The sequence below is a fragment of the Dermacentor andersoni genome, chromosome 4 (genome assembly GCF_023375885.2).
Source record: "Dermacentor andersoni chromosome 4, qqDerAnde1_hic_scaffold, whole genome shotgun sequence".
Taxonomy (NCBI): Eukaryota; Metazoa; Arthropoda; class Arachnida; order Ixodida; family Ixodidae; genus Dermacentor; species Dermacentor andersoni.
In genome coordinates this window covers 50,095,173-50,122,787 of record NC_092817.1, presented here as the reverse complement: position 1 = coordinate 50,122,787, position 27,615 = coordinate 50,095,173, and the positions used below count along the sequence as shown (strand labels likewise).

General features: G+C 50.4%; 1 protein-coding gene across 8 annotated transcripts in view; it reads left to right on the top strand.

Moving 5' to 3' along the window:
- Window positions 1-27,615, top strand: part of Synd (protein kinase C and casein kinase substrate in neurons protein Synd) — a 119,201-nt gene that overhangs the window by 46,662 nt on the left and 44,924 nt on the right. The window contains exon 1 of one of the 8 annotated variants that reach the window (XM_050184274.3): window positions 19,954-20,242. The exons of the other annotated variants lie outside the window; for them this stretch is intronic. The gene's annotated coding sequence lies outside the window, so the exon portion shown is untranslated. Of the gene's footprint in view, window positions 1-19,953; window positions 20,243-27,615 lie in introns of those variants that run through there. 8 annotated transcript variants of the gene reach the window in all.

Here is a 27,615-nt window from a genome sequence, read left to right as displayed (position 1 = left end):
TTTGGTCTGCTGCGTCAATATTATTTACAGTTAATGTATAGTAGACTGCTATAGTGTCAACATCTATGACGCCACATGGAGCTGGTGCGAGAACTCGAAGCACGGGATTGCCACAAATCGGCAGTCTTCGCTTTACTTTTGTTGCATACGTGGTGCACAGCTGCCGTGGCCTTGTGAAGGTGACATCAACTAACTACTTGCGAACCTCGTGTGCCATTTCTACACCGCACTATTAGAGATCTTGGAGAACGCGATTTGTTCTTGGCTAGCTTATGCTGTTAAGGTGGAGTTCGCTGATTATATTTGACCAGGTGACTCATTTTACCTCTTTAATGGCCCTTTGGTCGATGCCATCTGTAGCGCGCGAGAAATGAAAAAGAAAAAAAACATGCCGGTGTCTCTTGAGTTTCATACACGTTATATATATTCGTCCCATACTTGCATGTGAAGGTATTGTATACGTAATCCTGTAATTTATGACCGGCAGTTAGAGCTTGTCATTTTGAGGCCACGTCCTTCGATCCGGTCGTGATAGTAAAGCCTGCGAACTTGAATTCAAGCGGCATGCATGACAAGGCTTTACTTTTCTTTTCGCCTGGGCACTTAATTACACGAAAAGCGTGATAGTACCAGAAATGTAGTACTACCAGAAAAAAAAATCCTTTCATATCAGATGTTTTATCACGCTCAAATGCACGCTAGTGAACGGGTCGCTGTAGAACATCAGATGTGGAAACATTTTCTTGTTTTTGTTGACAAGGCTCGTGTATTTCGTACCGAATATGAAATCGCAGTTTGTTTCCGACATGATGGATGGGGTTTAACGTCCATAAGATACGACTGCGCATGTCTTGACTGCACGGTGTTCTTTTCCCTATCTGTACACAAGCATTCTTGCACTCCGCCGCGGTCGAGAATTGAACGTGCCACCTTGCATGTAGTATAGCGGAACGCCAGCGCTTCGCGTCAGTCTGTTTTGTGTATCCGGGGCTTTACACATTTGCACTACTTTAACCCCGCGGAGACCGAACAGCATTAGGCATCAATGAGAATTGAAACGACTTGCTTAGATTTGAGGTCACGAAGGGTACATACGTACAAAAAAGATAAAGAGAAAAGAAATGTTTAAGAAAGTTAGTGTGGTAATTGGTAATTTGTTGAGGGACCTATCGAATGCTGGAGGGGCATGGTGGGCTGCGTAATTTCTAACACTCGCCAGCATGCCGTAAGCGCTACTATGAGCTTTGCGTTAAGGGCAACTCAGGCGATTTTTCTGTGTCAACGTATGTCCGTGAAATTCGCTTGGTACGTTCCTCTGAACAATTCCGTCATGTACTCAAAGATTCAGGTTTGAGAGTTGCACAGATTTTTTGTGCAAATGAATTTAATTTATTGCCTGGAACACCCTACTGTACCTCTTCCTCAGTTACAGGCCACATTGTGTATGACGTCAAAAGTCTTCCCTGCAGAGCATGCCGCGATCAGGCAGACGACATTGTCAAGAGCGTCGAGGAGTCGACCATCGTGAGCTAGTGCATGGCGTGAGAAGTTGCTGTCGCGAGAAGTTGCGTTCCCTATAGACGGGCAAGAGACGGGAGGAAAGCGGTGCTGCGTTGTTGGCTGCGCGAACTTTAGCCCTCGCCATCCGCACGCACAGTTTGAGCCGATGCCGATCGCGTTCAGCCGAGGTTGAACCTATACATCACAATCCCGTAGTTCATGCGTTTACTGCTGGCGGACCTGAGCGACTATCCTGAAGCTAATTAAGCCATCAGGATGAAGAAAACTGCTTCTGTAGTTAAGTTTTGCCCATACCGATTTGAAATAAACCATTCCTCATTTCGTACAGTGCACAAGCAAAAATCGAGAAGCGACGACACGGAGCAGTATCGACATCGGTACGTTGCCGTTACGAGTACGTTACCATCACGAAACGAGTGCCCCCGCTGGGGACCCAGGTTTCGGTTGGCCAGGTTTGGCCAACCAGGTTTGGCCAGGTTTCGGTTTAGTTCTCTTTTGCTTATTTAAAATTATTTTTGGATTTGCGGAACAGTTCTATCAGACGCGCGACAGGGGAGTCTCGGGAAACTAAATATTACATTATCTTGATATGGTCAAAAAATTGCCGGAGTTGCCCTTTGGGTTCACAGCTCTTGAATAAATATGTTGAGATATCAAATTTAGCGAGTAGGGAATGACCAGTTGTTTTTGTTGTCATGGAAATCGCTAAATGCAGCCCGCCAGCACTTGATAAGCAACTGACCTTGCAGGTTCTTGTGCGTAGCGTTGTTTCGCCTTAACGAATTTACGTACGAGAAAACCCCCCTCCCTTCGAATCGATAAGGGTATTGACGTCTACGTACCTGCAAGCGCGTCTTAATGGAGAAGTACGTTTATTTATTTATTTATTTATTTATTTATTTATTTATTTATTTATTTATTTATTTTCGTTAGGCTTTCGCTTGTCACTCCCTGTTTATCCACAATGTGCAGGCGCGGACTGTATGCCCTAAAAATCTACGTCGGCCTGTATACATTAACTATCGGGTCCTTTAATTATGTGGAAGTGACTGTTTTCAGTATATATACGATACTGCCGGCACGTATGGTGAACGTTGCCGGAATCTTCGGTGGTACTGCAACGTGGTACCATCAACTGCACGCGCCGACGGCTTCTGGCGCATGCACGATTGTGACGCAGCTACGATTGTGGCAGGTCTCTCATCCAACAGTTGACGAAGCACCGCGCATGCACTTCCAAGTACAGGAGCAAGCGGCCAGGAGGTTGTAGCGGGCCAGAACACCACGCGTCCGTGTGGTAGGAGTGTGCCGCGATTGCTTCGTGTACTGAGCGTTGCTGCCAATAGTTCATTGATTAGAGTGCCGTTGTGTCGAGGTCCTTTGTTGTACTGATGCTTACGGCTTGTAAAGTATACACTGTTACGGTACCCCAAACTAAAGCGAGTACGCGTCCATGTTTACAACTGGATCACAACGAAATTCCTTCCCCCAAAGTCTGCTTCTTTGCTCGGCCTTGCCGCTCGACTGGGGAGGCCTCCTTCCTCTATTCCTCCTCACCCCTCCCCTATGCAGTGCTGTTGAGGTTTTCTCACGCGTAAAGGTCTACAGCCAGGAAAACCTTCCATGCTCGGTGGTAGAACACATACTGCACCCGTCGGGCTGCAACGCCATTCGCAGGGCGCTCCTCCGTGCTCTGGTCACCTTCGCTGGCGACGGCGGACTTGCCGATCGCCTCTAATGTCGTCTGCTTCGTGCGTTCGCGGCGCTTCTGCTGCTGCTCATCCCCTCCTTTCTATCCTCACTCTCTAGTGCAGCGCGGTTGAGGGGTACTCCACTGAGCGGCACTTACTGCGCTGCTCGTGACCCAACATTTCGCCTCCCACATACCAAGGATATCTCTCCTCACAGCGAGAGACAGTTAAACCGAAAAGTGGCCAGCATATAGTACACACGTGAGCCTATATAACCGCAGTCGTGTTCGTTGACCGTAGCTTGTAAGGTTTGGGGTCGGGCATGAAATAGATGATAGCTGGCCCATGCTGTCGTCACTCATCCACGCTGAGGACGTTGTTGAAGGGAGGGACTTCTTCTAATCGAGAACGAGGAATATGGGACTTATTTACAATATTTACATGAAGGTTGGAGAACTTTACATCAGTCTAGCATGACAAAGAGAATGCACACCAAGCAGCCGTAAACGGCTGCTTAAAAACACTTTCTTTCCTAGATCCCTAGGTGAGGGAAAACTGCCGTTCAACCTTCGTCCAGTGGGAGCGTGCCAATGTCATCGTAGTTAACCCGCCTTTGACGGGGAGGGTTCATGCACTCACTTCCGCACTTTGGTTTCACTGAACGCACCGAGGTGAGAGGGCTCTCGTAGACAAAGGTATTGACCTGAGCAGGCGCCTCTTGATCCCAGAGCTGACCCCGCGGTCAGTAGCCGCCGCGTCTGTCCATTGACTGTGACAACTTCTGGGGCCCGTGAGAAAGCACCGCAAAACATCCTTTTCCAGGAGTTCTCTTGCTCCAAGCAAACCGTGAAGGCGACAGCGTATCAAATAACAATACTCGGCCCGCCGAACGTGGCTAGACATGCTGGCGCCGTTGGGCTTTTGAGGAGGCTCATTGTCTTTACAAAGCGAGTCGTCGCAACGGGCTGGAAAGGGTTCGGAGGTCGCTCCTCCGAATATCGCCAGCCCCCACAGGCCGATCGTAACAAGCTACGTTGGCTTCCGTTCCACCTGTCATCTCGAGAATGCTTCCATGTCGTCAGGGTTTCTTCGCCAGGAGGAGGAGGAATGAACGTTTATCGTAAGAAACAGCGAGAAAGTGTTCTTTCTTCGCTCTAGGTGGGCGGCTCTTTTAGTCCAGAAAGCCGTTGGCTAGTGCCGCAGCCCTGGCCCGGTCCACGAGACTTCGCTGATCTTCCAGACTATGTGCCTTTAACATTGCCTCCCACGTTTCTTCGATCGCTTGTAGCGGTTCTGAGGCATCATCTTCACTGTTTTTCTCGCGGTGTGGACACACCAACACAATGTGTTGGAGCGTGTCTGGTACATCACAATATCTGCATAGGTATAATTTGGTGGGGGGGCATTCGGTGCATGATAATTCTATGTACGTACGTATTCGTATGTAGTCTGCGGAGGGTGGTGGCTTCTTCCTTGCTTAATTTTGGATGTGGTAGATGATATGGTCTTCTTTCCAGTCGCTTATGTTGCAATATTACCGCGTAGTAGTGCAGCAGCTGCTGCACCCGCCATTTTATCCTTCGGCATCTCGCTCGTGTACGCTTATAGGTCGGCGCCTCCAGCCCGAAAGTACACACTGTCGCCCGCGCGTCGTGTTTATCGCTGTTGGCAAAAATATCGCGTGATAAGCGTCGCGGTGACGTGCCGTGTGTGTGTGTAGGGGGGGGGGGGGGGTGTCATTGTGGCGTTCGTTCGAGCGACCGCTTTAGCGCGTGCAGGTGTATACAGAACCGGGGCAAAAGAGTGCGAGATAGTGGGCGACCACGTGCAGTAGCGTTGCATACACTGTCCCGGCATTGTTCGCGGCCGAGACAATGAGCTCGCGGGCCTCCCCGCTTAAACACAGCGCAGTGGCACACCGGGCGGCGCGCAGGCGTCACGTGCAGGCGCCTCGCTGTTGCTTTCTCTGGATTGCCACCGCGGCCCTCGGGTTTGCGTGCGCCTCCCGCGTCTCGCCGGGCCCTTCTCTCTGCTGTCCTGCCTCCCGCCGAGCCCCGCGATAACGCGAACTCCCCTGCCGCTGCTTTCGCTTCCGAGCTGCGCCGAGAACGCACCTTGTTTTGCGTGCGGGCTTCTGCTGATCGCGTTACCTACTCTGTCACGTTCGCCCACGTACGCGTTCGCCTATTCATAGCAGGCGTGCGCGTGCTCTCTTCTCGTGCTTCTTCTCGGCGCTGTTACGCCGTGTGCGTCAAGCCTGGAGTGATGATGACGAGGCGTTCGCTTCCCTCCACATCACCTCCCTCCCCACGCCCTTCTTTCTCCTGCCATAGGACACGAGCTGCTTCTAAAAGGGGGTAATAGAGATGTTTAACTCAGTCGCCCACGTGCCGCTGTGTGCTTTGTTTGCCGGTTCTTTCGCGTTTACTTGGGGAGTAATGAGCTGCATTGCCAGCTGCTGGTTGAATGAGTGCACCTTGTTTGGATGTATTGTTCGCTCGATGTCAATGCCCGCTTGGTTCATTGAATTTGAAAGGACCCATTTTAATCTGAGGACGCTGCAAATCGCGCTATATAGCGCCGGTCCTTCCGTGTCCCTACGTGGCACGGAAGCGCTGATAAGTTGCGGCGCTTTCGGCGCGGCTTTTGACGAAGCATCGAAGTATATACGTTTATCATGCGCTTACTCCGTATACAGAGCGTTACCCTCCGAAGTGAACAAACGCGTCTCGCTGCGGAATTCCCTCAAATCTCAGTCGTTGAACCCAGGGACAGAGTGCATGGTGCAAGTAATTTACAGTGGCGTCGAGAAGAAAACTTCCCCAACTGTACAATAGTGCCGTTATCGTGCGCCGTGACCCCTGCTTCGATTTACCGAACGGAATGATCTATCGTGTACAGCTAGGCAGCTGTCCCAGACGGTGAGGTTGTTTGGCTGAATGTCCCTATTTGTTCAGAAACGAAAACGTAGCATGTATACGTCACGTACTGGAAGCACGAAGCTTGTGCGCGAAAAACACGTAGTTTGACGAAGCCTCATACGTCCACGAGCTGTAATTGTAATACATGATAGTGCCTCCGTAGAAAGCGTCGCAAATTAAAAGCAATTGCACTAAGAAACTCGCGGAGTGAGACATCTGTGACTGTATTGTACACTTCGGTATCTTCCTGAACGTTGCCTGCTAAGTATGAAACGGAGTATAATAGGAAGTCTGAAATTGGTGTGTGTGTGTGTGTGTGTGTGTGTGTGTGTGTGTGTGTGTGTGTGTGTGTGTGTGTGTGTGTGTGTGTGTCACAGTGATTACGCCAAGCAACCTTCATTTACAGATCGTGTCTATACAAAAATTGAATTGTTATATTGCGGCGGTGTAAGAGTGTACTGTGGTCACAAAACAGCTGTTGTCTAGCAGGTCTTTGAAGGTGGCGGTGCACTTGTCTTTCTCGATCGGTGGCTATGTACGGTCTGTTTTGAGTTCTCGTGCGACATCCGGAGGTCTTGGACCCGGTGTCGAATTTGCTAGTCATTTTTTTTTTTTTTTCGGGAATACTTTCTTCAACCACGAACGTTGCCCCGCATATACGCATATGTATGCGCAGGGACGCCGCTGCAGCCGCATATTCTGGGCAACGGCCTGCCAAGCAGGAGGAATATACTGGCACCCTTTTTTCCAATTCGCCAAATCTCGCGCGTTCTTTGTAAAGCTCTTCTAGCTGCCACATATGACTTCCAAAGTAGATGCGGAGACTGCGCGCTTGTCCGTGCTCGCTTTCTTGCTGCTCGTGTGAGGGATCGTGTGAATGCGGCACCTCTCGTTCAGATGCGGCCTGTCCAGCAGGCGGGACCGTTGCCACGAAATACGAATAGGTGGCGAAACGTTCACGTTACCATGTCTTCCTCTCTTTTCTTTATTCGAAATCTGTGGTAGCGCAACAAGCCACGCTCCGTCCTCGCGTATTCCAGCGTTCTTGTTCTTTTCGCTCCCTGTCTCTGCTTGCGTGCGTGTGCGTGTGCGTGTGCGTGTGTGTGTGTGTGTGTGTGTGTGTGTGTGTGTGTGTGTGTGTGTGTGTGTGTGTGTGTGTGTGTGTGTTGCCGCCGACGACAGCCAGCGGCAAGAACTTCACTGCTCGCCCGCATATTGCGTTCGCCAGCCCTCGCACGAACATCGGCAAAGCAAGCAAAGAAGTCGTTCGATAACCCTGGCGCGAGGCTGACTGCCCTCGTCCATATGCACCGGTGCGGCGCGCGAACTGCGTCGCCGAAGGTCGCGCTGCATGCTCGCCTTTATAGCTCGCGTGCACGGCATCTTGTCAAGGGAAACGGCGTTTGTCGCGCGCGCGCGCTGCGTGAAAGTATGCGGTTTCCTCTCTCTTCGTCTAAAACCCGCCCTGCATGCGGGCCGTGTGCATGCGCTGTGCTTGCTCTCGTTTCCCTCTGCGCGCCGTTCCAGCTTGCGGCGCATTCTGTGTGCGTGAATGCCGCGTGTGTCCAAAGCAAGACCCCTTACCGGCACCCGGCCAGGCCGCGGTCGTATGATAGTAATACCACTGAGAGAGAGAGAGAGTGAGAGAGAGTAACGATTGCAGGGTAGCATAGCATGTCCTCGCCGTTTTACGGTTCGAGCACGATCAACGCCCCCAGCTGCCCCCGTGTCTGTGTTTGTTCCGCCGACTGTCGCCTGTCTTGCGTAGCGGCCGACTACGCTTGAAACGCGTGAACCATAAACCTTCGCGGGCGTCGTCGGAAAATAAGCGACTTGGCGTTCGATCCGCGTGTGGCCAACAGTGTGGCCCGTTCGAATCGACCCTCACGCCTTTTTTTTTTTTTTTTTTTCAAGTTGCTTTAATAGGATTCAATGGTCAGCTGTAGTGGCGTGCTCTTATCCACGTGTCCATCTCTTTCCGCGTATGGTATGGGGAGAGCAGTGTCGTTTGAAAAGTCCGCCACGAGTGCTGCAATTAGCTGAGGCCAACTTCGCAGCTGCGATAGCGGTTTTCTTTATTTAACCATATCTATCGTCAGAATCATTGTGCAGTACCTCGTCGCATACGAAAGTGCGGATAATTTTCGAAATTCCCACACCCGCTTCCGGCAATGTGTTAAATTTTGATGTCTGTTGGGCGCTATGTAGCTAACCGTTTATCAGCAAAGAACGACTACATTGCGTTCTGAAGTACTACGCATAGAGCATTTGCGCTAAATATACCAAAGGGTAGGTATATGCATTGGTGCCTGCGTGCACAGCCAGCATATGCCTGTTCAACTGCAGCATCGCCACCCGCAACAGCAGCGGCGGCTGATCTGGCGGGCACGCGGAGCTGCGCGAGCCAGTGGGGCCCTGAACTAAGGCCTCCACCCTACGAGGAAGTCACCCCATCTCATTACAAATAAATGTTCTCTCTCTCTCTCTCTCTCTCTCTCTCTCTCTCTCTCTCTCTCTCTCTCTCTCTCTCTATCTATCTATCTATCTATCTATCTATCTATCTCTCTCCCTTCAGTGATGGGCATGTGCGTGGATTCGCCTTCATTGTCGTCCTTCTGGCTTCTAACGACGTTTTTTTTTTTTATTATCATTATTATTCCTAAATTGACCGTCCGGAAGCTCATTTTTTTTTGTAGAAAATTTCCCAACGCAAAAGACGGTCGACGAAAATGCAATGCATGACGTTCGTTCAACTTGCGTTTTTGCGTCGCGGTTTTGGCGGCAAATATAAAGATTTGGTCTGTTCTCTCAGCCTAGTAATCCACATTAACCCGCTAGAGGCGTGAAAAATGAAGAGCCGTGTAAGAATGCTGTCTAAACTGATTTCCAGTATAGAGGCTTACGAAGGAGATTGTTCGCTCTACGCATGTGTATCTACATCGCCGACTGACGTGCGCATGCAATCGGAACTCGTAAACTTGTGTCCGCTTCCTGCCGAAGGACTATGCTGTTGTTTATATACGCCGCCGGAGGGGATGCGAGCGCGTCTTTGAAGGAAGGGTACATCTTCGCTCAAGCGGAAGTGAAAAGCCCGTTATTTCCGCTCTTCGTTCCCCGCGGCGCACCGTGCGCCATCTTTCTGCTTAAGGACTGCAGTCAACTCTGTCACGTTGTTTTCGACCGCAAGTCACATCCCACTGTGTACTTCTGTCGTACTTGTCTTCTAAAAGCACGTGCAACCCCCGCCCCCTTCCCCGCTCTTCTGACACGGTGGCTAGCTGGGTGGCTATGTAGTTCTGTTGCCGAGCGCGAAGTTGCGGGTTCGACTCGTTGCATTCAGTTGTAGTGCGATTCGGAAACACTCTACTTAGGCTTAAGTGCATGTTAAAAAAAAGAAGGGAAACATCTGGTCGAAATTAATCCGGAGCCCCCACCGCGTTTCTCATAGCCCTTTGTTGTTTTGGGACGTTATATATACCCCATAATTTGGCGCACTCAGGCAGGGCTGCTTTCATAAATAGCCCTAATTTGCGCGCGCAATAAATCCCCTCCTATTCAGCGCGCCACCTCTTGCGTATTGAGGCACGCCGGAGTGAATTCGGTGGGTGAGGAGGATAGCCATCCAGCAGCGTTTTCGCTCCCTCGTTCTATATTCTCTCGTTCTAGCTATAGTCGTTCGGTTATTGCCTCGATCACTCGATTATCACCTCGCTGCAGTATAGAATTCGGCTCTCCATACTCGATGAAAAGCTCGAAAGCAACGTAATACGGGCACGAAAGAGAGGCCTGGCCGGAAAATTGATACAATCGCGCGGTCGACGACGAGACAATCGCTGCTGCTCCTCCTACCTCCGTTCCTCTATTGATGCACGAGGAACGCATACCAGTTTTCACTTACGCTGCAGCGAAGGAAGTATCAGTATATAGCCGCATACGAAATCGTGCGCTTCAAGCATCTTCCCTGGCGTTATTATTCAGTTCAGTGACTACCACTTTGATCGCCAGATTCGAGCTCTGTGGTCATTGGTAACTGTATACTGTATGCATACGCTCAGTTCGTGTGTGATAGTTCTGTGCGCCGTCGGGGAATGCCGAGGGGATGGCAGAAACCAGGAGCGTGCGTGTGCGGGTTAAGCTGTCTGGCGGCCAAGTGTAGAGAGAGAGAGAGAGAGAGAGAGAGAGAGAGAGCGAAAACCACCAATGGGTAAATGCACGTACATATATATGTGGTCTTCGGCGACGTTCCGTTCTTTTTTGTGTGGTATATATATCAGCGCAGAGGGCACGGAGGCTGACCGCGCGACGGGCTCTCACGTACATATATCCTTCATCAGTATACGCCACCGTCGTGTCGAGTGAGACATTCCGCGCTCGCGTTTCTGATTGCATTGGGGGGAAGAGACCCTGGACTTGGCGCAATGCTGCACTCAACCGTCGAGGCAAGCCGCGCGGCGCTCCAGCGGCGTTTGCTCCCTTTGTTATGCGGGCTGCCGACCGACCGGCCGGCCGGTCCGTAGAGAGAGGCTCGTTCTGTTCCCGCGGACCTCCCTACGGCCTCGCAGGAGAATGTGCATGCACATAAAATAGAAAAAAAAAAGAGCCGTAGCCATAAGCGCAATCTGATAAGGGCCACGGCAGCGGAGGCTATTTTTACGGATGATCGACCGGGCGAGGCGCGCTCCGCTCGTGCCCGCCCCCTGGAAACGCTGGGCTTATTTCGGTCGAGTCCCCACTGTTTCCTCCCCTTCTTATTCTTCGCCATTCACGCCATTCGTGCGCCAATCTTTCTGTGAATGTGTGTATGTGTACGTTTGCGTGAGTGCGTGTGTGTGTGCGTGCTCTTGTGTCTTTGGTGTCTCTTTACCTCGTATCTCGGAATGCGGAATTTGATGAGGAAGAGATTGGACGACTCGCACCGCGGGCTCTTCCGATTTGTGTATACACACGCAGCCCAATTTTCGACGGGAGCAGCGTTCGTTCGTCCCGTCTCATTCCGCATATGACGAAATCTGTGAGGCGCAGTGTGGATCGTTCGTTGTCCGCGTCTTTTCGCCTCGAGAATGGCATGAGCGGATAATTTGATTGTCTGCTCGTTATTATATGCCTGGCTATCGCATTTCATACGAAATTTGTCTGGCTGTGTACGGCAAGTATTTGTAAGGCCTTGTCGTCTAAGGTTGTTTCGACATAGTGACCGCGGCCCCACTGGTCCATCTATATATTCGCATGCCCCGTTTACGTCCCCTGAAGCGTACGTATTATTTCATCTTGTACTTCAGACGTCACAGCATCTAATATAAACTTGCTCATCTTGCTGGACTTCTTTCTTCTTCTTCTTTCTTTCTTAATTTAAAAATTTACATACCTGACAGCATGGTTCTTGACGCAACCAAGTTTCACCTAAAGAGCACGTTTCTTCCAGAAACGGCGCTTTTGTGACGGGCCGGGATCGTAATCGCGCATTCCTTCATTTAAAAGTCCATTTTTACGTGAGTTCATGTTATGCTGACCTTTTACTTTATTTTGCGATGCAGTACGCGGCATTCCGGCCAACGGCTCGGCCGCAGCGCTTGTGGCGGCCGCCCGGGGCCCATTTCGCGGGGTCGTTAACTCGGAGCCGCTGTGCTGAGGCGGTGAGAAAACGTCATTCGGACGTAGAAGTGGCAACATTGCGCATAGCTGCGCCGTGTATATACACAGCGAAATAGCAGCCGGTACTTCCAACCTAAACAATTTTTCGCATGGCTGCAATATCCGTCGAAATTTAAGCGCCTGGTGTAAAGTTAACTTGCGCAGTGTTTACGACAATTTTTGCTTACTCGTCGAAATAACGCGTGCAGCTGCACATACTCTCACTACGTAAACCTTCGTCGTCGGTGAAAAATGGAAGAAAAAGTGCGAGCTTGTTTTCAGGGGCGTATTTATGGGTCAATCCAAGGGCGGCGGTGGAATCTTTCGTTGTTTTTGTTTCATTTTTGTGTGTCTACAGATAGTATTTATATATCCTATCAAATGCTGAATAGATCTACAGTATATCGTGAACCTACGTAAAACGGCATTGTATAATTATGTGCCCCCCATTAACTAATTTCGCCCTTGCTTCTTTTTCGTTCAGCTGTGCCTGGTTAAGGTGTAAGTGTTCGAATTAGCGATATTCTAGTTGTGCGAGTTTTACCTGTTATGTATACAGTTAAGTGACGTGCGTCGTGAAAACTGAGTGTTTTAAATGCTGTTTTGGCCACCGACTGTCTGTACTGCTGTATAAAGGTGAGCAGTCAACGAGACAGATCTCACTCGTGAGAAAAATGTAAAGTTGCTGAAAGGGACACTAAAGAGTAATAGTAAGTTACTCTACCCGCCGTGGTTTCTTAGTAGCTATGGCCCGCTACTAAGCCTGAGGGCGCGGGATCGAATCCCGACCGCGGCGGCCGCATTGCGATGGGGGTGTGAAATGCAAAAACGCCCGGGTACCGTGCACTGTGTGCTTGTTAGAAAACACCAGGTGGTCAAAATTAATCCGGAGTTCTTCACTGCGTTGTGCCTCATAATGAAATCGTGGTTTTGGCGCGTAAGAGCCCAGAATTTAATTTCTAAAATTACCTAAGGTACCCGCATTTTTACTTAAACGTAAAGGGAGAACAAACCTTTCGTTGTGTACCTAAGGAACACTAACGAGTAATGAGTTCAGCTAAAATTTGGAGAATAAAATTGGAGCGCTGTGTTTTTAGAGATAACCATCTAGCAAAGGCTTAAAATCAGCGACTTGTGCCATGGCACCAACGTGCCATCAGTGACGTTCCTTCCATTGCGCGTCCTTGTATACGCTCCTAAGACTGCTTGTGCAAACGTCGAAAAGCACCCGACCTTATGCAGTCTTCATCGTAAGCGTGTAGACAGCCGTGTGAGGCCTGCATGCCAACCTAACCTAACCTCGGCACACCACGGCACGTCATGCAAGCGCAACATTTCCTCCGTGATATAGAATCGCCAAAGTACATGGTGGTGTGTGTCCTTAACTTCAAAATCTCTGGAACGCTTTTGATGTTCTGTACTCTTTGCGGCCTATATGTAATTAAAAAAGAAAGCTCGCCCATCTGATAGTATGACACGGAAAGCGCTCTGCGCATGCCGGACTGAATTGCTGATCTTGCATGCGTGCGTGGAACGGGACGCACGCCAGACGACCGACGTACGAGTACGTGTGGAATGTGCGTATATGCGTTCTCCGTTACGTTGTCACGCGCCTTTGTGTGCTTGGCTCGATAACTGACGCGTCACGGGGCCATGTGCGTGCAACGTCCTCTGGCTCACTCGATGGGAGAAAGCGCAAGACAGCGTTTTACGTACGAGCCTTTCACGTCTTCTGGCACGCTTCAGTCGGCCGCACGTCACTGTCTGCGACCGAGATAAACGGTTCGGCAAACATAGGTCAACGTACCTCGGTTACACATATGCTGCAAAACTAGTTTCCATCGCATTTTTCTTGCCTCTGCAGCTGTCTTCATTGATTATGCGCGCCGCGCTATGCAGACAGCTTTAAAGGAAACATTGTGTTCATTCAGCTTGTATGACGTCTCGAAGACAGCGCCTGCCGCAAGGACGTTTTCCCGCTATTGAACAACACTTGTCCCATCGTTCACTGTCTGGTTCGCAGTTTATTCACGCGATTGAACTATACGAAGGATAACACCGATTTGAGTAGATCAAGCAATGTTGTATCGGTGACGGTCCATGGTTGAATAGGAGGCACTGTAGTTCATTTCTCTGGTAACATTATACAAAAGAACACTTCCGCTAGAATCTTAACATTTCGTCAGCGGTAGTTCTGGGCCGTCCCGCTTCCTTCCCCTTGATAAACGCTGAAAGGGCCATGGTTGGACTCTGTAGCTAACAGGAGCGGTATAGGTCGGTCTCGGCTATACCGCTAACGCGGTTGATTGGCGCAATTTCGACGTCCCCTTCGGCCAAAGTGTAGTCGTCTTTTGCTCGGCCTTCATGTCTGTCCACCATAGCCCGCTCTCGACCGCCAGCTGTGAGCACCAGGCGTGTCGTTGGTATGAACTTACGGCCCCGCGACACCGTATCGACTTTTGCTCAACTGTGTCGACTTGTAAACGGTATATATTTACAACCTTTCGCGACGCTATCGAAATAAGTTTCCGAAGGACGCTCCGTCGCAGCGTGCTCTCTCTCTCTCTCTCTCTCTCTCTCTCTCTCTCTCTCTGTACGGGGGGGGGGGAGTTCGCTGCCGAACGGCGCAATGCTCTATATCGCCGTCTGCTATCGCAGTGCGGCTCGTGTTGCGTTTGCCGTGGTATCGTCGTCGGCCACTGCGCAGTTCGGTAAAGCACGCGGGTCACGTTCGGACTCGATAAAAGAGCGGCGCCTCTGCAGCTTCCGACGGCACGCAGCGCTCGCCGGCGGCGTTTGCCCGAGCCATGCTGGAACGAAAGCATTTACCGTCGGCCGGAACCGCGTGTGCCCGCCCTCATTTGGCTGCCGCGACGGTTTGTATATGCCGCCTGTATCGGGCTTATGAGCGTTGAACACCACCGCCAATTCCCCCTGCTCCCGCAGTACATGTCCCAGAGTCCCGGTCATTCGGGTACTCTTCCTCCACTTTCTCTCCTACCGTTGTTCTTCTACTCGCTAATGGGAAAAGCGTCCCGCGTTGTTGAGTGCCCGTTTCGGTGTGGCTGCGTGGGGGACTTCCCCCGCGAACCGCAGGGCAGATTGCTTAGCACCGCACACGTACTACGTACTATATACACGTTGTTCTGCCTCTCCTCCCACGCAATTCGAGTCGCTGCGCGCTGCAAAGCCATCGTTCGGCTGTGTCAGCGCGCACCTGCGGCTTATTTTGGAGGACGCTCGTCGCGAGGCCGACGAGCAGAGTTGTGGCCCCTATATAGAGCGCTCAGAACTGCAGCTTCGACCTGTTTCCCCGGCTCGCAGCGAAAAACGTGGGCGATCGAACGTGCGAGTTTCGAGGTCTGCTGTCATTCTTGTCGACGTGTTTCGTTGTTTCACGGCACGACCGCCGGATGTTTGCTGTCTCGCGAGCTATCGCGGTGTTCGGCGGACCAAATCGAATGACGACTGTGTGTGTGTGTGTGTTTGCGGGAGCAATATACCACGCGCTAGGGTATTTGATGTACGAATGACTCGAAAGTGCTGAGCGCTGTAGTTTTCTTGCAACTTGCACCAGTTCGGCATTATTTGTTGTCGGCTGCTCAAACAGCGTGTGTGTGTGGGGGGGGTGGGGGGGGGGGGGGTCTGCTTGCGTACAGGCGTCATTTTTCTTTCGATCTGTGACCATGTGTACTCTATACTGATGCCTGCCCTGCTTGAACGCGTGTACGTCCACTAAAGGCAATTACAGAAAGTCCCTCCCCCTCCCTCCCTTCCATCTTTGGCGCTGCAATTAATTGCTAATGCGCAAAAGATTCCTCGCTACACTGACCACCAAAAGGCATTAGGTAAATCTACCAGGAGCAGCAAAGACGTATGTGCACGAATGAACGCGAAGAACAGTAACGTGGCATTCTAATGGTTTTTCGCGAGTGCGCCAATCGAATGGAGCCAAACGCAGGGGGCGTGCCCTTGCTCTTCGCGGTACGGACGGCGCGAAAGCTGTGCGCAGCAAATATACACGCGGCGGTATTATATATATATTGTATGTACGTAGCGGCGCCAGGTCGCGCGCACAGGCGTTTCCGCCGCGGCGTTATTTTTCTTCGGCTTTCCGCAGCCGGCATCTCGTAACGCACGGAAGCCGCACCAAAGCGACGGCAGCGGCTACACTTTCATATTTCTTTTTTCCCTACAGCTGTGTAGCCGGAGACTTCCCCGTCTTTCGCGGTGGCCCCTTCCTTGCATGGCTGCGCGTCCTCACTAGCGCCATTTGCGGTGCGCCTACCGGCCTTGGTGTGGGCCGTTTTGGGTTTATTATTTGTTTTTCTTTCTCGCCTTGGCTCGGACTTGCGGGGAGACCTTTTGGGGCCGTGCGAATTATTTACAGGTGCCGGAGAAAAAAAACGAGGGCTCTCCCACGAGCCTCTTGCCACCGCGTGGTGTGTGTATACATATAAATGTGAGGCGATGCGGCGACCTTGCAGTTTGCGTCGCCATTGCGAGCCCGCACTTCAGATCCAGACGTACGGCCCACTGCGTTGACTGCGCGGCCGTGGTATTCTCCTGCTGCGCGCGAGGTTGCTGGTTCCGACTCCCAAGGGCGGTTGGATGCAGCGGAATTCGAAAGCTATACATGCGTACCACGCGTCGAAGTGTTCGGCGAACGTTAAGGAATATCACGGGGTTTGAAATTGCTCCGGAGGCAATCACTGATGACGTTTCTCATAGGCTCTAATAGATGTACTGATATATGACGCCGGTCATCACTTGTCGTCATCCTTACATACCATCGGGTCACGTGCTTTATATTAGCCCTTGCGCCCACGCTTGTAGCGTGACCGAGCTTAAGGCACGGCGGGCCGTTCTCTCGGCTCATCTTAGATTCTATACATGCTATCACCGTTAAGGGGGGGGGGGGGGGGGGGGAATAGAGACAGAGAGAGAACACGCAAATTTGTGTTTTAGTGACTACACTTCTGTCGACATGAAGGGCATCTTCGTGATGCTTCCTGTACCATTCGTACGCTTGTCTTCAGATCTTTTGCATTTTTTCCCGCCTGTCGTATAGCAGCATGAAAAACCGAAAACGGTGAACGACAGGAACAGCGGAAACAACGCTGCGATTCTTAATCGAAAATGTCTATTCTTGTAGGCGTCCCTATTTGTTTTTGACATGTTACTGCACGGCCCGTGTTCGCCTCTGCCCGTATAAAGAATGCGGGAAAAAGAAGTATAATACACAAGCACTAACCCTCACATAGACATCCAGCAGCGTTATTTCGCTAACAGTGAGGGCTACAGAGACGGCTATATGATTCATTTAGCTTCATCCATTTTATTAAGTATGCCTTCATAATCTCCAGCGCCTTCGTGGCTCTTAATTTTTAATCAGTACCAACCTGCCCAGTTCATTGTAACCGTTACAGTGCGCAGTCCAGATGGCAAGCACGAAGTCAAAGCTTTGCCACTTGTCATGCGCTGCTGTGATCTGTCCCGTCAAAGGCCGCCCGTTCGTGTATGACAAACAGAGTTTTAAAACATGCGGTCTGCCGAAGCACGCGTTCGCCCGCGCCCGCTCAGTTTTGATCGAACTGTGTTCCCCCCTTGCACAGTTAGACGTCGGCGTGTTTGCTACTTACTGCTTCAGAGAGCGCGGACCAATGTTGGCCTATAAATACAGCCTCTCACTTTCGCTCTGCCGCTGCTGTTTGTAATTGTGTGTCTGCGGCCAAGACGGATGACGACCGCCTCTCGTATACGGATTGTGCGGCGGCTCGATCCGAACGGATAACGGTTACCCGTGAAGCGCATGCACCTTGGTTGCTGCTCATTTATTCGAGAGCGTGGTATAAGTTGGTGGTTCTCGGCGTTCAATTATACTCTCCCTTAAGTCCTAATCTAAATGTAATATCACCGTTCTGCCTTCGTTATAGGCCACGCTTCGCTTTCGCGCTGTCGAGTTACACAGAAGGTGGGAAATGCATCACTTTTAAGCGTGTATGTATATGGGTTGCGAGGGTCGCACGATGGATGTGGCACTGTAGCCACGCGCACGGCGGCACAAATTTCTATGGCGCCATGGCGCGGCCGTAATTGCATGTCGCATAATGTACGAGCTGTGAATCAGAAAGTCATTGCCCCCTATATTTTATTAGCCAGAATGAGGTACATAAAGGTAATTACAAATGTGGCGTACTATTCTACGTAGCATGCACTATATTTTTTTTTCATAGTCCCCGCACCGGTTCAGACCATTTGTCCCATCGCAGCACTAAATTTGCGATGCCACTGTGGTCAGTCAGCGACGCACGCGGCCTCCCCGAACGCTCATTGTCGTGCAGGTTTTCACGGCCGTTTCGCGAACTTGCAACACCACCACCTCACACTTTTTCAAAGCGAGACAGCTTTCCCCTTACGTGGGCTGCATTTCCCTGTAGATTTCGATGGGCGTTCGGCCCTTGCTCCGTAGAGAACTGATCACACTTCGTTGCTCGTACGCCGTGGACGTGTGAAGCACAACGGCCATCTTCAACAACTGACAGCAGCGCCGTGCCGCGGAGCTACCGGAAGATTAGGCCGGGCCGGTCCAGAAAAGGTCCACCGCTGGGAACGAATATGTTGACTTCGCATTTACAGCTGTAATATGGCTTAAAAAATAGGGGCAAGGACTTTCTGTTTCGCCCTCGTATCTCAATTTTTTAGGGTTGTCAATAAGTCGCAGTCGAGTATATTTCCTCCATCGGTGAGTACAAAAACTTCCGGCAAGTACAGTTATGGAACACACTTATTCCCGTATAAAACAGTTCCTATCGCTTCATATTTTTTACACACCAGCTATTGTAACGATTCCTTTCGTCATCGACTCGCATGCCGCCAACTCGCTCTTATTATGGTCGGGATGAGTAGCTATATTGTCGCGATGGACAAAAATATTAGTCCAAGGAAAAGTGCTGCAAAATGCGATCCTGGTTGTTGCTGCCACACTAGCTGTACGTTTCCATGAAAACAACGAGGTCGAGTCGAGTCATCTTGTCGGGCCGAGCGGGCTTCGGGGCGAGTTCGGTCAGCGCGCCCAAAAACGGGTGGTTTACGTCGCCCAAGCCGCTTGATAAGATGTAAACGCTGTCAGGTCTATAGCTGAGCAGCTCGTCTTGCGACTCGACCCGCGCCCGTGGAGTTTATGTAAGCGAAGCTGCTGTCGATATCGTTATCGTCGGTCATGACCACTGCAGCGCAAATAAAATCCCTTCCACTTTTATTCCACTAAAATATAGCCAACGCTATCCAGGGAGCTTCGCACGTGTCCTGTGATCGGGGAAAGCGATTGCGTTGTCTGTATGCTGCGCCCTGCTTACTCAGTGTCAGATATGTATACACTTACTCAGTGTAAGATAGAAAGAATAAATTTTATTGTAATACAGTCCCAGAGCAAAGGACATATGCCAGCCATAGAACTGCCAGTCAGCGTCCTTGCATGCGCATGAGGTATAAGCAGGGTAGTGCCATTTCTTAAAAAAAAAAACGTTCCTCCTTGCAGCCCAGGGCCATGTTTGCTGTACTTTTGATCGAGGACTCCTAACACGAAGCAGCGTCGATCCATAGATCTTTCTTTTCCTATTTTTTTCCCCATTTATTTAATCTTTTCTTTGGGTGCATCCGCACCTACTTCGTTTTGAACACACGTGTGCGCGCTCAAACCGCATGCGCATTTGCATCCGTTCCGTCGCACTATTTCCCTCGGGGCCCACGGGACACCGCTCTCCCACTCCTCCCTTCCGTTTCTCAGCGGCATACCTGCTCTCCCCAAACTGTCATTTTGCATTCCGTTCCTCGTCACCAACTTTCAAAACAAACAAAAGGAAGGCGGCAGGGCGTCGGCGTCGCGCACTTGCGCGCGCCGCTGATTGGGAATTCTAAACGCGCACTGCGCGTCTGCTGCGACGCTGTCAAAGCTAGTCGGAGCGAAGGTCGCGCTGCGCTCTGCACCGCAGCCGGCGGCGGCGACTCCGTGCACGCCTCGTACGGCAGCGGCGCCGAAGTCTCACAGAATAGGCTCCGCGATCGCTTACTGGCGCCGTCAATCACGGAGGCAACGTTGGAGCAGCGACGCTGCTCGCCGCGCGCTCGTTGCGCTAGCCGCTCGCGCCGCCGCCACCGCGTCCGCGCACGCCTCCAGCGCTCGCACTGCTAGCCGGCCAGAGCCGTCGAGTGCGCCGAGCCACGAAGAACGCGCGACGGTCTGTAGTCCCTGTGGTCAATGTAGTCCTCCTCTGCCCCGTGCTCCGGAGGTGTCCTCAGGGAACTGTGTGCTGGGAGGCCCCTGCCTCCCGCTGTCGGATACGGGATCATCATCCTCCTCCCCCGCATCGTCGTTATCCTCGTCTTCGTCCTCCTCGAAGGTTTCGCCGTGCGCGGCCCCGACGCGGACGGGGTCGCACGTGCCGGCCGACCTCGAGTGGGTGGTGGTGTTACGCGGTGAGTGCGTGGTCCTTGTTTGCGAAACGTGTGAAGCCGCTGCCGCTGGGCAGAGCCACCCTGTGGTCCGACCCGCTTTTCTGTCAACATATTACGCGCGCCCTCTGCGCAGTTCTGCTACGCTTGTATATAAATGGAGCTGTTTGTCTCGAAAGCGCGCGTGCTTGATCCGCATTCGAATAGATCGAGTGGCGCGGCTTCCTTTTTTTTCCCCGTGTTTTTTTTTTTTTCATTGTTGTACGTTCTCTGTGTTCTGATGTTTTGGTTCGCTTTCGATGCGTTATTCACCTTGCCGTGTAGGAGGTTGCGTAGATTTGAATAAGCGTAAACAGCTAATTACGATTTATGCTGTTACGAGTGCACTTCTACCCTGACTTTCCCGTGCTGCTAATCGTTGTTCTGCCTCGTCGTCGTCGTCGTCAAACTTCGTCCGAGACACGACTACCAAGACTGCGGCAATAGAGGACAGAACTCCACCACGAAGATGCCAGTTCTGTTTCACAACATGCGACTAGCATTTGTAATATTACGGCTAACACGTAACATCTCCTTGGAGTGAGGGGCAAGGTGTTGGGGGAGGGTAGGTGGGGGAGGGGCCTGGTACAGCCGAAACCATATCGTCTATATGTTGCCACTGCCGTCCACTCCCGACATGTTCTTCCTTTTTTTTTTTTTTTTACTGTGCTATACGTGACACGTAGTTTTGATGCAACTCCCGCGCAACATATGTTAATTCGGCCAATTCAGAGACCGCGGGAACTGTTTCTTATTGCCAGTGCGGCACATTGCTCGGCGGCGATCCTTGGTTTCTCAGAACGGTGGCATTCAGATGCAAACTTGTCGCATCGGGCTGTTCGGAATCTTCGTAATTTTTTTCCCCCTTTTAGAACTGGCCCTGAATTAGAATGTGTTGACGCTTTTCTTCGCAGAAGGAGATATACGACGCAGAGCCGGACACCGGTACCATCATGCATGAAGGGGCTGCGCGGTATATTACTTCTCTAGTTTCTTAACGAACTTCTCCTGTCAGTTCATTCCGCTAGCGTGCTCTTTCGACTTGCTTGCTGTACAGACACGTTTGACGTCACGCTGTGCTGGCCCTTCAGGATCTGTGGCAGCGTTTCGCTTTGCCAGGTTGTGCTACATAGAGCCTTAATTGAGGGCGGGCTTACAAAATGTGGACTTGTATGCAGGAACTACGAGAGAATAAGTAATCAGCCGGCGTCTCAAACCGGTACCACCGTTCCGAGAATATAACTTTTGTTAAAACCCCCTAAACAGGAAATGAACCGGTTTATAACGACAAGGTCTTGTTTTCAAAACTCTGTTCTCGTGTATTGGCGGCGTCTGATTGCATAGCGGGAAATGAAAGCGATTTTTCTTTTCGTTTCTTATTCTTTGAATTTTGCTTCGAACTGCCGTCAAGTCTGCCGCTGCAGCAGGTCGTTTATGTAACGTCACGTATTTCGTTTTACTTGCGCGCATTTCGTACGCTTATGTGCGCTAAAATTTTCTAATTTCTAGGTTGAGCCCCTGATTTCTTTACATATCAAAGCACTCCTTGTTTGTCTGTTAACAATTACTTGCACGAGCATTTGCAGCAAGGAGATAATGGTAATGTAATGAAGTTGACGCTGGCAGCCGTCTTTCCTTTCGACTCCTTTTCTGAATTATCAAGCCTCCGCACTAGCGGCAACGCTGACCTTTTTTTGCTATCGCAAAGTGTAACTTATCAATCTAGCTTACCGTAATAGTATGCCTCTTCACTGTACAATCGAGACAAAGACGTATGCCTTGTCAAGATGCAGGCACCGCACTGAGGCGTCCCCATCCTTTGTTCTACTATGTTTCTTACCGCTGTACAGTAACGCCACCTATGAAGACTGTTAGGATTGGGGGCTCAATCCCATCGCTCGTACTCAGTTGTCAAGATTGGAGTCGGGCATGAATTAGGAGGTAGCTGGCCCATGCCGTCGTCCAACTTATCCACGCTGAGGACGTTGTTGAAGGGAAGAACTGCTTCTCATCGAGAACGAAGAATATGGGTTTATTCACAGTATCTACATAAGGATGTTGCAGTTCATCAGTCTAGCATGACTGCGAGAGAAAGAGCACTGAGCCGCCGCACAACAGCGGTTTATAAACACTCGATCCTCCCTCGATCCCAAAGTAAGGGAAACGGCCGACCAGTCATCGCAAACGAGTCGCCTCTCTGCGGGACGGCTTACACACACACACGTCCTTGCGCGAGGTTCACGGTCCCCAACCGAGGCCAAACGGACTTCGTAGAACTCGGGGCTTGTGTCGGGAAAGGTGCCTTTTATTCCCCGAGCTGACCCCCGCAGCGTGGCCTGGTGCCCATTGTCTTGCGTCTTGGACGGCGCGTGGGAAGGGGTCTCGAACTACGTTCCCTCGGGGACTGCGTCGTTCACAGCTGACCAGGTTGGCGGTGGCGGGTTCAGGCACAAAGCCTGCTTCGTCGCACTCATCTTGGCTCCAGCGACGAAGAGTTGAGGACGCGCGTATTGTTCTTCACACACAGTCGACTTAGTGACGCCGTGGCTAGAGGTTTGCGGTGGCGTTCCAGGAAAGTTGCCGCCGCTGTCGCAACTGGCTGGCAAAACTTGCACTTCAGCTGGCCGTTCTTAACAAGACACATTGGCGTTGTTCCGGCCGCACATGACACGAATCTTGTGCTTGCGATTTGGTTGAAGGGATACTAGGGAACGACAGTATAAATCAGCTTATGCCGACAAAGTATTCTTTCAAAACCCTAGTTGTCTTGGTTAATTTCGCGGTAAGGTGTCGATTACTAGAAGAGAAAATGGTCAGTTCCCTTTTTTCCGGATATCGCGGGCCGTAGTTCCAGCGCCTGTACGTCAGTGGGGCTTCGCGGGTTTCAAGCTATTTGTATTTTCTTTCGTATTTAGGCCGTTGTGGCCCGGTAAAGGCTCGCGAAACTTGGTAAGTTCAGCCTTTTCCTCTCTTAGAATACGACGCAGTCTAACCTTTCCCGAACAAAAAACAAGATACTAGGCCCGAGCATACGCGCAATATCTCTGGCGTCGCTACCAGTCTATCTTCTTGGCATCTTTTCTTTCTCGGCAAGCTTTTTCACGGTAACAGGGGTTTATATTGATATTGTAGAAAGGCAGTATACAAATACAGCGCTCAAGTTATGTTTCTCTTCAGTGTCCCTTGAAATTTTGTGAAAGTGTTCTGAGCGTATATATGTCCTCGTTGTCTTTCTTTGTGTTTTTCTGCGCACAGGTTCATTCGATTAATTTGACAATGACACTGAGAGATGTAGAAAAGTTTAACAATCCCAAAATTGCAAAAAAAAAAACAAAAAAACTGCGTCTGGGCTCCCCTTTAAAACATCCGACTTCCGTCTGTGTACTCGAAGGCCGGTATGCTGCCCAGTGTATAATTCAGTCAGATCCTCTCTGTTCCCTTTGCCCTTTCTATAGCACTGCGATGCATTGTTTCTGTGTGCTTGATCCGTAGAAGCTGTGCCTTATGGGGCGCAGACTTTAAGGCGTGGGAATATGCGCACGCGGTCTGCTCGCCCCTGAGTCATCTCATCCGGTGTAGCGAACGCGGTCGTTTTCCGTGACTTCACTCGCTAACTCGGAAACGAGCGACTGGTTAGAGAGTTCTCTCTGTAAGTGTAACTTGCATGTTTAAATGCGGTGTTCCTGCTTTGTAGGGCGAAATTTTTTTTTTTCTAGGTACAATGTGGTTATAGAGCGAGTCATGAAATCACCGTACTAAGTGGAATCGAACCATTTCCTTCTCCCGCCACCACTCCCCGATTTTTTTATGATTTTACAATCATAGGCAAATTAACGGCAACAAACTACATAATGTAACGAGCTTAGCTTCTGAGCGCGCTTTCCTGCTTTGAAGGTTTGCTGTTTATATTTTTTTCATAAACATGTATGGAAGTAGATTAAGAAAGAAAAAAATGAATTAGCAGCTTGACAAAGCTCTGATCCCTGTGCAATTGTTACACGGATAGAAGCAATATTTTCTTTAAAGAAAAAAAAAGGGGGGGGGGGGGTTCCATAGTGCTCAAATTGCCATTAACGCTTTAACATCTGAAACCTCACGACATCTTGTGTGCTCGAGATGGCAATATCGCAGTTTTTCGCGAGGTTGTGAACAACGGTTAAGTGGGCGTGCTCCACATTTTATTGAATTCGTGTCGTTTTCGTGCTAATATACCACCGGAATTATCATTACTTTATTTTTTTTTTTACCTTGAACGTATTTGCTCTTCCGCAGATGGGTAGCCTTATTTTTGTACTTACGGAATCATTACGAAAAGCCTGCGTTACCCGCACTTATCTGTTTGTTGTTGTCGACGCTTCCGAAGTTGCCAGCTGGCCTATACCCGCGTGAAGCTCTCATGCATGAACACGAATTCGTTTTTCGCTTGTGGCGTTCGCTGTGGGCCTTGGGAAGCCAGCCGCAAACTTAGATTAAGCTCGCGTAACGTGCACACGTGACTTCAGTCGACAGGCATTACTGCTTGCTCTGCACTCCTCAAGGTTATCGCACTGAATGTACAGGTAAGTCCATTGTTCAAAGGAACGCACATTACTCGAGCATGAGCAAATTTATCTCTGCGCTATGTATGGAAAGGTAGAGCTGAAGATTCCGCTGAAGATTGCGCTGGCTCTTCTTCATCTGTACAGAAAAGGTCAAAAGTTTACGGAGTACGGTTTCCCTGAAAAATTCCAACGGCAGCGCGTCTAGACTCATTTAAATACTTCTCCCTTTGTCCCGCGTACTGTAGACATTTGAACCTTGCCTGTGTCTGTATATACTGCATCGACAGCACTTCTACTAGTACCAGCAAGTGCGGCACCTGAAAGATGTACTTGGACCGTGCAGCATGTAGTAACGCTACACTATAGGGCGGTTGGTCATGCCACTCTGTACGAAGGCGCTTCGTTCTTTGAGACACTGGTCTCAGTGTTACGTGCTCAGTGCTTATGTCATGTCTCATTTTTCCTATCTCGAGTAGCACGCTAGGAGTTCCGCAAGATACTCATTCAGATCCGTTGTTGTGCTGCATACTTATTAACTGAGGCTGGTTAGAACGCCGCAGAGCTTTCGCCACCGCAGGAAAGCGTCGTCTCACAGCGTGTTTACGGGATGCTCGTCTGTGGCGTATTGTGCCTTCTCTGACCCCGTCTTGCTCTCTCTTACGACACACTTACGTACGCTGAACGCGTCGTAACAAGCCCTCCACCTGTATTCTTGAATTCATCGCATCATTGTCGGCATTGTATGCCTGGCGTTGCATCGGATGCATAGTCCGTAGTCAGGATCAGTTCAAACGTCGGCATCATCCACTCGATATTGCGCGGGCGACAGATTCATATTATTTAACGTAACGTCCAAAAGACAACATGCACGAAAAGCAGAAACGGATACACTGGCAGCACTGTAGTCTCTCTCTCTCTCTCTCTCTCTCTCTCTCTCTCTCTCTCTCTCTCTCTCTCTCTGTTGTTGTTCGTACAGGCGGAGAACGCAGGCTCGTAATTTCTTGTTCGGATGCCTTGAATGTGCTAACCCACTGCGTGTTCCTTCCAAAACTTTCGATATCGACTCCTCACAGCTCGCGCTTGTTAACTAAACCACGATAGATGTGTCCTAATTCTTCGGGTCTAATTCTTATAGCGGTTGTACTATTTAATAAATGAAGCCGTCCACCAACTATATACCTCGGTTGCCAGTTCTTATGCCGATAGCTCCCTGCCCCCGTACGCGGCTGCCGCACTTCAACGGCCCTCCTCTCTAGAAGATGGGTGCTCACGCATCTGCTTACGCTCCCTGCGCGCCTTGAAATATCGGTGATGTACATACTGTATACACTCTCGTCCTAGTGTATAATCCGACTCCTCCGCTGTGCACAAACTGTTCGCGCTGTCTGCCTGCCTGCTTGCCTGGCGGTCATGTATAACTTCCTCGCCCGGACTCCCGTATACGTACGCGCGCGCATGCTTAAATAGGAAGGAAGGGAGCCCGATAGGAGGGCGTTGTCGGCTTGGCTTATACGCGGTAGGAAAGCGCGCGCGCGAGCGTGGGGCGCATATCTAAAAGCGCACGGGGCACAATTATGGATATGCGAACGGGGGTGCCTCCGCCGCAGACTGCTGTTCCGGTCGCCTCAATTTCTCCTGACCGCCGCCTTGAACGTTCGCTCAGTCGTCGGCGGGCCGCTGCAGGGGTGATCAAACCCGGCCGAGCAGCGCCCATGCACCGAAGAGGAAGGATGTGCGCTGCGAACGACTGCATGCAGGCGGTGGCTTCTGCTCTGCGCACAAGTTCGGTGCTCTACTGCGTAGCGTGTACGCTTATTAGCGGCGCGCACTTACGCACGCACGATGTGGGCGTATAGCAGACCGATTGCTTTCGGCCTCATTAATCGATCCGTCATTCGCACCCCGGGCACCCGGCCGTGCGTCGACGATTCCGTGCGGTCGCGCGTATTGCTCGGCCCGTCGAATGTTCGCTGTTCTGTGTCTGTTTGTTTCTATATATATATATATATATATATATATATATATATATATATATATATATATATATATATATATATATATATATATATATATATATATATAATTACTGTTCTCTTTTGCTGCCTTTTCTCTGAGTCTCGTGGAAAACAGAGGGACGGAGAATATATGTAAAAGAGATTAAGGGATATATTGTTAATCTTTGCGCTGTTTCCTAATGAAGTGGCCGGCCCTGCGATTCATTTCACAGCGTGTCTGAAACTGATGACGTACATTAACGGAAGAGTTTGAACTTGAGATTTCTCGATCGTTCTGCCGCATACTTAGTTTCTGCCGACCTTGTGTGTGGTGTTCGAGAGAGCGCACCACACCTCTGTAGCCGGTGCAGCGTTCCGAGTTTGTTTTTAAATTACGCGACGTGGAGAGTGGCCTTTGTGTGAGCTGCTGTTCCGGGTGCGGTATGTAGCTCAGTTCGTTCAATCAATCAATCAATCAATCAATCAATCAATCAATCAATCAATCAATCAATCAACCAATCAATCAATCAACCAATCAATCAATCAATCAATCAATCAATGTTTGCATTGCCATGTTTGCCAGTAAAGGTGAATAGCACTCGGCACACGCCCGCAACGCATGCGTGCAGCGCTCTGCCGATATTTTCCCTCACCGGGCAGCACTGATGTCTTGCATCTAGCCCACCTTCCTATAGAGTGAATGAATTATCGAACGTGCCTAAGCGTGTGTCGTGGTCCTGAACTATATACATACAGGGTGTCCCAGCCAACTTGGACGAAGATTTTAAAAATACCCAAGAGCTCTAGAGAAATCGTACCGACT